Raw genomic sequence first — 15,764 nt, 5'->3', positions numbered from 1 at the left:
GGCATGTTACTAAGAATGGAACAACGTTTCCCCTAAGATAAGTGCAGAGGACTCCTAGAGGAACTAATTAAACAAGGCACTAAATCATTTGACATACAGTAGTCACGGATATTAAATTTCCTTTCTTGAACAGGTAGAACCTCTCAAATGCACTACATGGATTATTCATCTTGAAAGATATAAGAATACAATAAAATAGCACAAAAACTCAGTTGCATCTCAGAAACCACTTCATGAGGTTATAATGCCTTGAAGTAATCAGAAGCATCGATTTTTATTCCGTAGACCTGCCAAAGAGCTAGTTAGTGGAAATTTGGAAATAGGTACAGCTTGAGTATCCCTTATCTGAAATGCTTGGAACCAGAAGTGTTAAGGATTTGGGAATTTTTTTTTTTTTTAATATTTGCATTATACTTAACAGCTGAGCGTACCTAATCTGAAATGTACCAATGCACATTTCCTTTGAATACCATGTAAGTGCTCCAAAAGTTTCAGATTTTGGAGCATTTCAAATTTTTGGATTAGGGGCACTCAACCTGTAGTAAAATGTAAAATGACTATTGTTCAGCATAAATAGAGGCATGCCCCATCGGGGTTCATTTCAGAGTTCATCACAATTCTGAGATAAAAAGGCATGGTAAAGTGAAAACAGAACTAAACTGACTTTTCTGTTTCAGAAGCCAAAAGTCAGATGGTTGTATCTAATTGAATAAAAGAAACTTGAAGTACATAGATTAAAACTTGAGGTGTATCCCAAACCACGGGAGCGTTGAAGCAGCTTTTGAGATTTGGGTGCCGTGTTTGGAACACACTGATGTGACAGGGAGCCTGGACCACAAACCCTCTCTAGGAAATGGGCAAGAACAAGACTCAGGCGTGGGAGGAGAGCCAGGTGCCATGGTGCTGAGGTTCTAAGCAAGGGAACGCGGCGTCATCCTGAGGAACGGGTCCTGTATGTGAGGCTCGGGGGCAGGTGCACACCTGAATTGACACCGCACAGGATTCAGGTCTGCCTTTAAGAATATAATGCAGGGTTGGGGGCAGTGGCTGGTGCCTGTAATCCCAACACTGGAAGGCTGAGGCAGGAGGATCACTTGAGCCCAGGAGTAAGAGACCAGCCTGGACAACATAGTACAACCCATCCACAAAAAATTTTTAAATTGTCTGGGTGTGGTGGGATGTGCCTTAGCCCTAGCTACTCAAGAGGCTGAGGCAGAAGGATAGGGGAGCCCAGGAGCTCAAGGTTGTAGTGAGCTGTGATCACAGGCCACTGCACTCCAGCCTGGGCAACAAAGCAAAATCCTGTCTCTTTAAAAAAAAAAAAAAAAAAAAAAAGTATCATTTGGATTTAACAGACTTTCCCAGGGTCCGGTGCACTAGCACAATGCCACAGCCTTTTAAGTTGGTCACAGTTTGATGAACTGAAATGTTCATTGAGCATCTAAGAACATGGGAATCCCTAGGCCTTATTATTTTTTAATAGTTTGGCCCGCATACGAACAAAACTGACTTCTACCTTCCTAACTGGAATCTTCCATTCCTACTTATGAGGAAAATAGCCTGTAGCCTGTGAAGTCACTTAGGCACATTTTCTAAGGCCAAATTGCTGCCATCATGTAGAAGAGGGGGAGCCCAGTAGAGCTACCGATGAAGTCTTGCTCATACAGATAGCAGCTGACTCGACTGCAAAACCCAGGGCCCACCCCTCAAATAAAGCCTTACTTTTGTGTAGTCTGGCGGTCTGGAGATGAGGCTTCTAGATGGCTCTTGCTGGTTTTGGAAACACTGAAAAAGTATTCTGGAAAAAGCGTGATCCTGAGCCTGGATCTCATCTCCATAGCTACAACATTAGCTTCTCTTCCATTTCACCACAGCTTCAGAATGACTGCCTAATAGATTTCAGGCTGCTCCTGTGACACATCTTACAGAGGATGGTGTTTACTCCCGAATTATGGTTTTCTGTTTGAAAACATGAAATATGTGAGTTATAGACTGGGTGGGGATAAATGTGGAGAGGGTCCTGAAGTCAAGGAGAAGATTCTACCAAAACTAGAGCACTTTAACGCCAGAAGTAGGCCAGGTGTAGTGGCTCACACCTGTAATCCCAGCACTCTGGGAGGTCGAGGCGGGTGGATCACTTGAGGTCAGGAGTTCGAGACCAGCCTGGCCAACATGGTAAAACCCCATCTCTACTAAAAATACAAAAATTAGCTGTGCGTGGTGGCATGCACCTGTAATCCCAGCTACTTGAGAGGCTGAGGCAGGAGAATTGCTTGAACTGGGGATGCAGAAGTTGCAGTGAGCCGAGTGCCACTGCACTCCAGCCTGGGCAACACAGTGAGACTCTGTCTCAAAAAAAAAGAAAAAAAGAAAAAAATGCCAGAAGCAAATGAAGGACAACTACAGGTTTAAATGAAAACAAGCTGAAGCAATGCAAACTTTTTATATTAGATATTTGACTTTAAAATATCTCAATAAAGTGTTGATTTTCTCAAAAAAAAAAATTGAAAAAGAAAACAGGAAATAGCCCTCAACTTATGGAAAACAATGAAATCTCCCATTCACTGGGAAGTTATGCAAAGGCATTTTCTTCTACCATTTGCGGTTAAGCAAAATAAAACTTGAGAATGAGTTAGGATTGTTTGTCAGACTATATAACACGCTAACAAAACCACTTTCATCTGCCCTGTCCGGGAAAATGGGGTGGATACAGGACTGTGGGAAGGCAGAGAAACATTTGATTTATATGGCCCACAAGAAAAAATGTTTACAACTTCCCTAAGCAAATGTATTGCAAATTATTACACGTAATACCTGTGCACATTCCTGTGCCGTTCAACTCTTGGCATTACCGATTTTTGCCTGGTAGCAGTGCAAAATTGAGATCTTTTTTTAAAAAAAGTAAAGCCTGTTTTTTGGCCAAGCACAGTGGCTCACACCTGTATTTGGGAGACCAAGGCGGGCAGATCACGAGGTCAGGAATTCAAGACCAGCCCGGCCAACGTGAAGAAACACCATCTCTACTAAAAATACAAAAATTAGCTGGGTGTGGTGGCGGGAGCCTGTAATCCCAGCTACTCGGGAGGCTGAGGCAGGAGAATTGCTTGAACCCGGGAGGCGGAGGTTGCAGTGAGTCGTGCCACTGCACTCCAGCCTGGTGAAAGAGCAAGACTCTGTCTCAAAAAACAAAAAGTCAAGTCTGTTTTTATTGGCGGAGTAAATAAGAATTGACTCAGTACAGACATAGAAGTGAGGAAAGAAAATATGTGAAAAGAAGGGAAGAAGAAACTGGAAGTCGTGTTTCTAGCGCCCAAATCAAGAGGAATCTTTTGCTAATCGTTGCTCTTTGGAGCCAATCTGTTCTTTGACACTAGATGGCGTCATTCACTCAGCTCAGCTCATCTCCTGTCGAGAAAAATTTGATTCCCAGTTGGGCATAGATTTGGGCATCTGCCCCAATTACTTCCTGCCATTTCTGCTTTCGGCTGAAGCCACCCAGGCAAAATTGTGAAGGAATTTGAAGAGGCTATGGGTGCAAAAAGACTGGGTTAAGCCTCCACACCTCCACCATTACGTCCTTTTACACACTGCTGCTGGGGGATGAATACAAGCAGATAGTTCATGCTTCGATTTTCCTCACTGCTGGTATTACTCTTCTAATTTTTTTTTTTTTTTTTTTTGAGACTGGGTCTTGCTCTGTCGCTCACACTGGAGTGCCGTGATGCGATCACAGCTCATTGCAGCCTCAACCTCCTGGGCTCAAGCGATTCTCCTGCCTCAGCCTCCTGAGTAGCTGAGATGGCAGGCACGAGCCACCACACCCAGGTAATTTTTTAACTTTTTTGCAGAGACAGGTTCTCACCTTGTTGCCCAGGCTGGTCTTGAACTCCTGGGCTCAAGCAATCCTCCTGCCTCGGCCTCCCAAAGTGCTGGGATTACAGGCATGAGCCCCCATGTCCAGCCTCCTAATTACTTTAAGGATCTTACTCAGTGGTGTGCTGGTAAACATGTAACAATCAGTTCTCCAAAAAAGGGATGAGGGGCATTGATTTGTAAGCCTTTCCCAATTTCCCTGGTATAAATACTTCCACGGTGGCTGATTTCACAACAACCTGAGTTGGGAGGAGAGGCGCAGAAGCACAGTGCTATATAGTATTTCTACCTTACAGATAAGATAGACAAAAATAATCTTAGGAGCACACTTGATAGTAAAATGTAGTAAAGAAATTAGGGCCGGCGCGATGACTCACGCCTCTAATCCCAACACTCTGGAAGGCCGAGGCAGGCGGATCACCTGAGATCAGGAATTTGAGACCAGCCTGGCAAAACATGGGGAAACCTTGTCTCTACTAAAACTACAAAAACTAGCCGGGCATAGTGGCATGGGCCTGTAATCCCAGCTACTTGGGAGGCTGAGGCAGGAGAATTGTTTGAACCCAGGAGGCAGAGGTTGCAGTGAGCCAAGATCGTGCCACTGGGCAACAGAATGGGACTCGGTGTCAAAAAAAAAAACAAAAAAAGAAAAATATTTTCTTAATATAATCTATTTAATTGTAAGTTTATACAATTTAATTTTTAACAATGGTTGTGTTTAGCCTCCAGCTCACAAAATTTCTGAAAATTTAACAATTGGCTTTTGCAAACCTGTGCAACCTGGCTGCAAGCCCACCCTTTCCAGTCCTATTTAAATGATCACTGCCTGCATAACTGCTGCTTAATCCCCACTTGTTTTCATTGTAGGCCTGTTTCTGTTTTTTTCAAGAAAACTAACCAAGACTTGGAGGTTCATTCAAAGTAGCCCTCTCCACACAGGGGCAGACAGTTGTAGGTGACAAATCTTTGTCAAATGCCTGGGACTTTTCCAGAAGGGGGTGGTGCTGCTTGGTTGAGTGATTCGTTTCCACTCACTAGGACCTCAGCTGGCGATTCTCTAGCAGTTACTCAAAGCGTAGAACCAATGACAGCAGATTTCACTATGATGCTTGTTAAAAATTCAGGTTTCTGGCCAGGTATGGTGGCTCACGCCTGTAATCCCAGCTCTTTGGGAGGCCAAGGCGGGCAGGTCACTTGAGGCCAGGAGTTCAAAACCAGCCTGGCCAATACAGTGAAAGCCAGTCTCTACCAAAAAACACAAAACTTTGCCAGACGTGGTGACACGCACCTGTAGTCCCAGCTACTCAGGAGGCTGAGGCCAGGAGAATCTATTGAACCCGGGAGGCAGAGGTTGCAGTGAGCTGAGATTGTGCCACTGTACTCCAGCCTGGGTGACAGAAACGCTGTCTCAAAAAAATAATAAAAATTCAGGTTTCTGGGCCCAACCCCAGACCTGTGGTGTTAGAACCTCTGGGGATCTGTGTTTTTAAGATGGTCTCCATATGGTTCCTGCCCACATGAAAGTTAGAGAACATTTATTTTGATGTAGATCAATCTTATCAATTTTTTTTTTAACAGTCCAGGGGTCTGTTTTGTTTTTTTGTGCCATTTTAAAATCATTTATTTATTTATTTTTCATAGAAGTGAGTCTCCCTATGTTGTCCAGGCTGGTCTTGAACTCCTGGGCTCAAGCAATCCTCCTGTTTTGGCCTCTCAAAATGCCAGGATTATAGGTGTGAGCCACCATACTCGGCCTTTTTTTTTTTTTTTTTTTTTTTTTTTTTAACACCTATAAAGCCATGAATTCAAGAGGATCGGGTTCCAGAAGCTTAGGTTCCTTTTCCCTGTTCTCACAGATTGTGCTTCTCTGACTGGAGCAGGCTGGCACTTCAGTTGAACCCAGGTACTCTCTGGCTGCCTTCTCTTTTTTTTGAGACGGAGTCACTCTGTGTTGCCCAGGCTGGAGTGCAGTCTTGGCTCACTGCAACCTTTGCCTGCCAGGTTCTCGAGATTCTCCTGCCTTAGCCTCCCAAGTAGCTGGGAATACAGGCATGGGTCACCATGCCCGGCTAATTTTTATATTTTTAGTAGAGATGGGGTTTCACCATGTGGGCCAGGCTGGTCTTGAACTCCTGACTTCAGGTGATCTGCCCACCTCAGCCTCCCAAAGTGCTGGGATTACAGGCGTGAGCCACCGCACCTGGCCTCTTCCTCATTTTCTTTCTTTCTTTTTGAGATGGAGTCTTGCTCTGTCACCCAGGCTGGAGTGCAATGGCACGATCTCGGCTCACTGCAACCTCCACCTCCCAGGTTCAAGCAATTCTCCTGCCTCAGCCTCCTAAGTAGCTGGGATTATAGGTGTGTGCCACACACCCTGCTAATTTTTGTATTTTTAGTAGAAATGGGGTTTTACTGTGTTGGTCAGGCTGGTCTCGAACTCCTGACCTCGTCATCCGCCCGCCTCGGCCCCGCAAAGTGCTGAGATTACAAGCGTGAGCTACTGCACCTGGCCTCTCTTCCTCATTTTCAATCCTGACTCCATCCCCACCTCTTACCCCTCGGCATATAAACCCTCAGCTCCCTCCCATATTACAGCTGCACACCTGCACTCTGCAGCCCCTGCTGTAGCCTTCCTCCATCCTTCTTCTCCCAGTTAACCTTCAGCAAATGGCTCACCTATGTCTGTTGCCTTCTCTTCTTTGTCTTCCAGGTATTTCCTTAATCATCTGCAATCTGGCTTTTGCCCCCCACCATTCCACTAAAGTAGCTCTCACTAAAGTCACCAATGGCTTCTTTGTCCATCCTGTTGGCCCTTCTGAACCCTTATATATTAGTCCGTTTTCACACTGCTGATAAAGACGTACTTAAGACTGGGTAATTTATAAAGAAAAAGAGGATTAATGGACTCACAGTTCAAGTGCCTGGGGAGGCCTCACAATTATGGCAGAAGGCAAGAGAGAACTTGTGCATGGGAACTCTTCTTTATAAAACCGTCAGATCTTGTGAACCTTATTCACTGTCATGAGAACGGCATGGAAAAGACCCGTCCCCATGATTCAGTTGCCTCCCACTGGGTCCCTTCAATGACATGTAGGAATTACGGGAGCTACGATTCAAGATGAGATTTGGATGGCGACACAGCCAGACCATATGACCTCACCTCCCTGGCTTGATCCCTGGCACTTCTATCACGGTACTCTTACCTGCTTCTTAGAGCCTCCTGAGCCCCTTTGGCTCCATTTTCTCTAGACCCGCATTTGACTCAACCTATGTCTTATATTTTAAAGAATCCCTCATCGTTATCTGATGCCTCTGATTCCAATACTCATTCCTCCTCTTTCTTCCAGACCCTGGCTGGTCACGCCACCACACGCCACCAGAACACAGGAGTCATACTGGCCGCCCTGCTCAGCCTCAGCTGCTGCATTCAGCCACCTGGTCCTGTGGGTTCTACCACGTGGACCCTCTCTGACACCTGCCCCTCTGCATTCCTGCTGCCCCTGCCTATGTGCAAACGTTCATCTCCTTTCTGTTCTGTTGCTACAGTTGCCCAACAGCTCTGTCTGTCTACTTTTTCACCCTCCCCCTCCTCTTCATTCTATTCCAGTGCCAGAGTTACATGGCTGGAGGAAGAACCTCAAATGTAGAGAGTGGCAAGACTCTTAATCCTCAGTTCATGACTGCCATCATCATCACCATCATCATCAAACGTGTCCTTTCTTCGATATTTTTTACCTGATTTCCTCTATCATTCTAACCACCCATCCTTCCCACACACATAAGCTATAGCCACTTCAATGTGTTTAATAAACGTCCTTAGATATGGATGGATCTGCAAAGAACATGCAGCGTAATGTTCTCGAACTCCTGACCTCAGGTGATCCGCCCACCTCAGCCTCCCAAAGTGCTGGGAGTACAGGCGTGAGCCACCTCACCCGGCCCATGCAGCGTAACGTTCTATGTGCATGTGTTTTAATTTCTGTAAGTTTCCCTTTCATTTCATTCTTTCCTACCTTTTTATAAAACTTAAAACTATGTTTAAAGACCTGTCTTCATGGCTGTATGTATAGATTCATTCAGTTCATAGCTTGTAACTGCTTGTGGCAGCAACAATACTATGTGTTCCCAAATCCTGTTCCACATTCGTCTTTCCTGGACATACTGCAGACTACACTTGCCACCCCTTTTGCTCCAGAGAAGGCCACGAGATGAGTCCCGGACAATGAAAAAATATAAGCAGGCCGGGCGTGGTGCCTCACGCTTATAATCCCAGCGCTCTGGGAGGCAAGGGGGGGCGGATCACCACCCAGGAGATTGAGACCATCCAGGCCAACATGGTGAAACCTCGTCTCTACTAAAAATACAAAAATTAGCTGGGAGTGGTGGTGCGTGCCTGTAATCCCAGCTACTCGGGAGGCTGAGGCAGGAGAATCACTTGAACCCGGGAGTCGGAGGTTGCAGTGAGCCGAGATCGTGCCCCTGCACGCCAGCCTGATGAGAGAATGAGACTGAGAAAGTGAAAAGCCCCTTCTGTCTCTCTCCCCCCGCCTGGGCGACAGAGGAGGGACATGCCGAGATGGCAAGTCACACAGGGTGCAGCCTGACTGCTGAGCCCCTTTACAGAGAAGAGATGACCTAGAGAAACACGTGCCTTGCATTTGATTTGATGTAAGCTGGAAATAAAACTTGTGTTCAGCCACTGAGATTGGAGGGCTGTTTGTCATCACGACGTAACTTTGCCTGCCCTGCTAGTCCACTAAGGTGGGGATCCATTGTCATCAGCCACCGTGGTTTACTCACCTACCTCCTAGTGATGGACACCTGGGTTACTTCCAGTTCTCCACCACCACAAACAAAGCTACCACATGTCCTCATAAGGACCTGAGCAAGAGTTTCTATGGAGTCCATGTCCAGGAGTTTGCAGGAACATAGAATACAGGCATAGTTCATGTCTCTAAGTACAGCCAGGTTGCACGCTAGAGTGGCTGCAGGCCTTTATGCTCCTACTCACGGTGCATGAGGTTACCATGTCTGAAACTACAGTATATTTTAGCAGCTTAAAGTATGGGCTCAAGTCAGATTGCTTGACTTGGAATCCAAGATGTATAAACTACTAGCTGTTAAGGCTATTTGGCCAGGCGTGGTGGGTCACACCTGTAATCCCAGCACTGGAGGAGGCCAAGGCGGGGGTATCACCTGAGGTTAGGAGTTCGAGACCAGGCTGGTCAACATGGTGAAACCCCGTCTCTACTAAAAATACAAAAAATTAGCCAGCACGCATGCTTGTAATCCCAGGTACTTGGAAGGCTGAGGCGGAATCGCTTGAACTTGGGAGGGAGAGGTTGCAGTGAGCTGAGATCACACCATAGCACACCAGCCTGGGTGACAGAGCAAAAAAGACAAATCTCTATCTCTATTTTCCCATCTGCAAAATGGGAATAGTTTTATTACTACCTGCTTCATAGATTTGTTAGGAAAATTACACAAAGTATTACTTATAAGGGGCTTGGAGCAGAGCCTGCACACAGTATATCCCGTGTCAGTGTGATTGTGACAGTCCTTATTAATATGCTTGCCAACCTAACACTGCGCATGATCCAACTTCCCAATTTTTATAGATCTTAGGAGTGCAATAGTATTCTGAAGTTATTCTGATAGAGCTTTCTCCCCATGGCCATGTCTATTGTCCCTTCTGTGAATTGCTACTTCTGTCTTTTGCTCATCTTTTTTTCTATTGAGTTTCTTTTCTTTTTCTTGTAGATTTTCAGACATCCTTTGAATATTCAGGAAACAACTCCTGTTTCGGTTTTTTGTGACAGCTCTTTTCAGTCAGTCCCATCTGTTTGTTACTTTATCTTTGGGGAGCTTTGTGGAACAGAAATCCTCTATTTTGATGTAGACAAATCGATCCATTCTCCCCTATGGTTAGTGGTTTGTGAATCACACTTAAGAAGCCGTTCCCTAGCTTAAAGTCCCAAATCTATTCTCATACTTACACATCATTAGCTTTATATTTTCACCTTTCACATTACATCTTTTCATTCACTTCAAGTTTCTTTTTTATTTTTACTTTTTGAGAGACGGGGTCTCACTCTGTCACCCAGGCTGAGGGTGCGGTGGTACGATCATAGCTCCCTGCGGCTCGACCTCCCAGGCTCAAGCGACGCTCCCACCTCAGACTCCCAAGCAGATGGAACTACAGGCGTGCACTACCATACCCAGCTAGTTTTCTGTCAAGACGAGTGTCTTGCTCTGTTGCCCGGGCTGGTCTCCCCACCTTAGACTCCCAAGTGCTAGGATTACAGGTGTGAGCCACCGCACCCAGCCTCCACTTCAAGTTTCAAGACTTCTGTTTATCTGACAATTTCCAGCTCTGTACCTCCCCAGCCTTCTGCTGTCCCTCAAATCCCCAAGCCTTGAGCCTGAATACACTTCTGGTCTGCAGCAGTCGGGGAACGGGCAGTAGCTGAGTTGCATGGGGCCTGGGAAGGGAGGTGGGTGTCCAACTCCTCTGTATGCGGATGCTTAACTACTCCACTTGTTTTTGTTTGTTTTGAGATGGAGTCTTGCTCTGTTGCCCAGGCTGGAGTACAGTGGCACAATCTCAGCTCATTGCAACCTCCCCCTCCCAGGTTCAAGTGATTCTCCTGCCTCAGCCTCCTGAGTAGCTTGGACTACAGGTGCACACCACCATGCCCGGCTAATTATTTGTAGTAGAGATGGGGTTTCACCATGTTGGCCAGGCTGGTCTCAAACTCCTGACTTCATGATCCGCCCACCTCAGCCTCCCAAAGTGCTGAGATTACAGGCATAAGCCACTGCGCCCAGCCTACTCCAGTTGTTTTTAGGCCCTAGTATCACCCTTGCCTTCTTGCTGCCCCCAAACCCTAAGTCTCTCAAGTGGTCTACTAGACAGAGTGGCTCATTTCTCATCGGCCTCCCCTGCAGTGCAGATTCCGGCTCTGCTTGATCAATTACAATCCTCCACCTGCTGTCTGCCTTGTAAAACTATGTTAGCCATCCTCGTCTGCCACCAAGTCCTCTTATGTTCTCTTTGCTCTTGTAGGTTAAGACTTTTATAAAACTTTCACCTTGTTTATGGTAAGAGATAGGAATTCAACTTTGTTTCCTCCAGAGAGTATTCATCCCTGGCCCCTGCAGCTCCCCTGCTCTAGTCTTTTGCATCAGATTAAATGGTATCATCCTCTTCCCAGTTTCTCAAGCCAAAAATGAAGACATCATCCTTGTCTTCGCTCTTTCTCTCATGCACCATTTCCAGTCCACTGGCAAAATCATGTCAATTGCACCCCAAAGACAGCATGAGTCTTTCCATTTTCTACTCCGTATGAAGTCAACACCTAACCCAAAGCCATTGCCTCTCCTGGATATCCACAGTGCCTCCTAACCACCCTCCCTGCATCCCCTCCAGCTCCAGGGGACCCACGCTCCATGCTGCCTTTGGGGTAATCTTTCTCAGGTGTACCTCGGGGCATACCTGTCCTGTGCCTGAGCCTCCAGTGGCTTCCCACTGCTCTTAGAATGGAAACTGAAGCTCTTCATCAGGGCTCATGGGTCCCTGCATGACCTGGACCTGTGCCAACCTATGGGTCTCCTCTTATGCTGCCCCTGCTCCGTCACCCCAGCCCCAACCCACTCTCAGAACAGGTCAGCCTCCTTCCCACTCAGATGGCTGCACTGGATGCTTCTAACTCTGGACATTCCTCCTCCAGCTCTTTACTTGACTGGCTCCTTCTTATTATTATTTTATTTTATTTTATTTATTTATTTTTTTTGAGACAGTCTCACTCTGTCACTCAGGCTAGAGTACAGTGGCACGATCTTGGCTCACTGCAACCTCTACCTCCCAGGTTCAAGCGATTCTCCTGCCTCAGCCTCCCAAGCAGCTGGGATTACAGGCACCCACCACCGTGCCTGGCTAATTTTTGTATTTTTAGTAGAGACAGGGTGTCATCATGTTGGCCAGGCTGGTCTCAAACTCCTGACCACAGGTGATCCACCCCCCTCAGCCTCCCAAAGTGCTGGGATGACAGGTGTGAGCCCCCATGTCCGGCCTTCTGGTTCCTTCTTACCTTTCAGGTCATTAGGCTGAAACACCTCTTTTGAGAGGCTTTCCCTAAAATCCTATCTAAAGTAGACTCTTTCTCTTGCACTCTTCTCTGCCATGTAATATTTATCAAGAGGCATCCTGTGCCCCTTGGCAGAAAGCTGATGTTTAGGGGTGAGTCCCACGTATGGAGTACAGGGACAGGATAACAGTCAACATTTACCACTCAGGCTATTTCTCATGTACCCCACACACAGACATTCCAGATTTTAACCAGTGTGGACCAATTACAGAGAGTTGGCAGATCTTGACTATAAAATCCAGACATTCAGATCAGGCGCAGTGGCTCACACCTATAATCCCAGCATTTTGGAAGGCCAAGGCAGGAGGCTCCCTTGAGGCCAGGAGTTTGAGACCAACCTGGGCAACATAGTGAGACCCCGTTTTCACACACAAAAAAATTTTTTTTAATTAGCCGGGTACACTGCAGCCTGGGTGACAAAGTGAGACCCTGTCTCAAAAAAAACAAGACAAAATTAGCCAGGCATGGTGGCATGTGCCTCTAGTCCCAGCTACTCGGGAGGCTGAGGTGGGAGGATCGCTTGAGCCCAGGAGTTTGAGGCTACAGTGAGCCTAGATCGCACCACTGCACTCCAGCCTGGGCAACAGAGCAAGACCCTGTCTCAAAAATAAATAAATAACACAAAATAAAATCCAAAGGTTTGGGGGTAAAATGGATATCCTCCCAGAAGCAGCACTGCTTCTGCACCCACAGCCCACCAGGCCCCAGATACTCATGGGAGGCCGTCATGGATGCGAGAGCTTTGCCCTGAGCCAGCCTCCGTGGGAGTCCTAGAGCTGCAGAGGCCGCCCTTCAGGCTAATTTGCTGCTGTAATAGCACCATCTACCCTGCTGCTCACCCTATAATTACACAGGAAACGGCCCCAAAATTGTCCTTGAGAGACTGGACACAACTCTTGCCAACTATGTTTGGCTGGAGGCCCAGACAAGAACTAACGACATCTCAAGGCAGAGAGCCGCAGTCGCAGACTGGGCCAGACCTGAGGGCCCCGGGACCATTGGCGCTGCCGGGCAAATGTTGTCAGGCTGGAAACTGGGGTCTCGGGGAGGGATTAAAATGACTCCCACTTCCCAGTATTCTCTTTCCCTGAGAAGAGGAACACGGGCAATCGGCCTGTGTTCCTGGTATGATTTTGTTGATTTACAGATAATCTCCCTGCCATGGCTCTTTCATGTATTAAAAATCATGGCCACATTCAGGAAGCAGGGAATGGAAGGGATGCTAATCTGAGGACATTTAATCTGACCTAGGATGGTATACTGGTTACCTATGGCTGCCTAGAAAATTACCGTAACAGTTAGCTGCTTACAACACGCGTTGGTTATCTCACAGTTTCTGTGGCTCAGGGGTCCAGGCATGGCTCGCCTGGGTCTCTGCTTTGACTTGCTCACCGGCTGCAGTCGGGGTGTCCGCTGGGCTGTAGTCACCTCCAGCTCAGCAACAGAAGGATCCGGCTCCAAGCTCACATGGCTGTTGGCAGGATTCAGTTCCTCGTGGGCTGTGGGCCTAAGGGCCTCAGTTCCTTGCTAGCTGTTGACATAAGGCTGCCTTCAGTCCCTTGCCACGTGGGCCTCTCCAGCACAGCAGCTTGCTCCATCAGGGCACACAGGCCAGCAGGCAAGGGGACAGTCAGTGAGACAGATTGCAGCTGAATCACAGAAGTGACATCCCGTCACCTGGGCCATGTTCCACTGGGTAGAAGCAAGTCCCTAGGGCAGTCCACTCTCAAAGGGAGGGGTTTTCCCCATGAAGGTGGGAATACCAGGAGGGGAGCACTGGAGGCCACTTAAGAAGTCCACCTACTAGGCCAGGCGCGGTGGCTCACAGCTGTAATCCCAGCACTTTGGGAGGCCGAGGCGGGTGGGTCACCAGAGGTCAGGAGTTTAAGACCAGCCTGGCCAACATGGCAAAACCCTGTCTCTACTAAAAATACAAAAATCAGCTGGGTGTGGTGGTGGGTGCCTGTAATCCCAGCTACCTGGGAGACTGAAGCAGGAGACACACTTGAACCCAGGAGGTGGAGGTTGCAGTGAGCCAAGATTGCACCATTGCACTCTAGCCTGGGTAACAAGAGCAAAACTCTGTCTCAAAAAAAAAAAAAAAAGTTCCCCTACTGTCAGAAGGTATGCGAACCAGAGTGACTCCATCTTGAACAGGGGCTGGATAAAATGAGGATGAGATCTGCTGAGCTGCATTCCCAGGAGGTTAGGCATTCTCAGTCACAGGACAGAGGTTAGCAGACTGGTATCACAAAATACAGGTCATAAAGACCCAGCTGATAAAACAGGGTGCGGTAAAGAAGCCAGCCCAAGCCCACCAAAACCAAGATGGCGACCAAAGCGACCTCTGGTCATCCACACTGCTCATAATACGCGAATTGTATTACATTTGCATACTAAAAGACACTTCTACCAGCATGTGACAGCTTACAAAGGCCATAACCATGTCCAGAAGTGACCGTGCATGATAGAAAAGGGAAATTCCCACCCCTTTCCTGGAAAACTCATGAATAATCTACCCCATATTTAGCATTTAATCAAGAAATAACCCTAAAAATAGCCAACCAGCAGCGCTCAGCGGTGCTCTGTGGAAAACCATTCTTTTGTTTCTTTACTTCTCTCATAAACTTGCTTTCACTTTACTCTGTGGACTCGCCCCGAATTCTTTCTTGCATGAGATCTGAGAACCCTTTCTTGGAGTCTGGATCAGAACCCCCTTTCTGGTAAACACTAACACAGATAGGAAGAAGAATTCACTAGGGTAATCAAGAATAGAATACAGTGGGGTTTTCTGAATTTGGTGCCTAATTAATGTCTTAGAATGAGAATACTGTTAGTGGAAAATGCAGAAGTAAAATTTTTTTTTTTTTTTGACAAGGTCTCACTCTGCCACCCAGGCTGGAGTGCAGTGGCACAATCTTGGCTCACTGCAACCTCCTAGGTTCAAGCGATCCTCCTGCCTCAGCCTCCTGAGTAGCTGGGACTACAGGTGCCCAGCACCATGCCTGGCTATTTTTTTTATTTTTAGTAGAGATGAGGTTTCACCATGTTGGCCAGGCTGGTCTCAAATTCCTGACCTCAGGTGATCCACCTGCCTCCGCCTCCCAAAGTGCTGGGATTACAGGCGTGAGCCACCATGCCTGGCCACCCTCTTGTTTATAAACAGGACTACCTATTGCCACCATTGGCTTTGGAGATAAGAAAGCAAAGCAAAACCATCCCACCTACTCCCCTTCCCCGCCCCACTTCATCCACCTACCTCCATCCCATGCCCTTCACCTTCCACCCTCTCCCAGCATAAGGAAACCAGTCAGTGCTCTTGGGGAAGTGGGCACAATGAGGTTCATCTTGGCTGATGATCTGGGTGCGGTGTTTCACACCTGTAATCCCAGCACTTTGGGAGGCCGAGATGGGCGGGTCACCTGAGGTCCAGAGTTCAAGACCAGCCTGGACACAATGGTGAAAACCCATCTCTACTAAAAATACAAAAATTAGCTGGGCATACTGGCGGGCGTCTGTAGTCCCTGCTACTCAGGAGGCCGAGGCAGGAGAATCACTTGAACCTGGGAGGTGGAGATTGCAGTGAGCTGAGATCATGCCACTGCACTCCAGCGTGGGCGACAGAGTGAGACCCTGTCTCAAAAAAACAAAAACAAAAACATCTTAGCGGCCGGGCGCGGTGGCTCACGCCTGTAATCCCAGCACTTTGGGAGGCCGAGGCGGGCGGATCACAAGGTCAGGAGA

This window comes from Macaca fascicularis, chromosome 20 (assembly GCF_037993035.2).
Source record: "Macaca fascicularis isolate 582-1 chromosome 20, T2T-MFA8v1.1".
In the NCBI taxonomy this organism is placed as follows: domain Eukaryota; kingdom Metazoa; phylum Chordata; class Mammalia; order Primates; family Cercopithecidae; genus Macaca; species Macaca fascicularis.
This window is presented reverse-complemented; position numbering follows the sequence as displayed.